Raw genomic sequence first — 578 nt, forward strand, 5'->3', positions numbered from 1 at the left:
ATAAGTTTAAGAGGATACATGATCAATGACCTTTTTGGTTTCACTCCCAATATTGTTTGGCAAAATATGCAGCATTGTTAATGCAGTGGCTGAAAAATCCACCTTGGGCCTAAATTATCCACCTGATGGTAAAATCAAGGAGAATTTTAAAGTTGTTGTTTCATCTTCCAACAGACTTTATTATTGTTCTGTTTTATTATTGTTCTGTTTTTTCTGCCATTCTTAATGTAAGCTCTGCACTTTCTAGACGCAGTTTCATCAGCTCAGTGTTAGTTCCTCAAAAAAGCTTTGCCCATTTCTTTCTTGATCCTTCTTCAAGCTTTCTGTCCCAACCTCTAATGCCATTTTCCTGCAGGTGAGCCATGCTGGAACGAACCTTATGGCATGGTGCTCTCCCACTTGACATGACAGGGAAGTCTTTTGTCAGGAAAACCAGTCAGGAAGCGTGAGGTATTAGGTTCTTGTCCTTGACTTTTCCAGCATATGCCTTCATTATGATTACTTCCCCTAGTTCCTGCCTTTCTCTTTGCTTTCCTTTTATATGAATGAGTTGGGGGAAAAAAAATTGGGTTGGTGGT

At 39.4% G+C, this 578-nt stretch overlaps 1 protein-coding gene across 1 annotated transcript in view; it reads left to right on the forward strand.

Annotated features, from left to right (window-relative positions):
• LOC119585086 (tyrosine-protein phosphatase non-receptor type 2-like) overlaps positions 1 to 578 on the forward strand; it is a gene marked incomplete in the record, with an annotated part of 74,581 nt that overhangs the window by 16,163 nt on the left and 57,840 nt on the right.

Source organism: Penaeus monodon, chromosome 19 (assembly GCF_015228065.2).
Source record: "Penaeus monodon isolate SGIC_2016 chromosome 19, NSTDA_Pmon_1, whole genome shotgun sequence".
NCBI lineage: Eukaryota > Metazoa > Arthropoda > Malacostraca > Decapoda > Penaeidae > Penaeus > Penaeus monodon.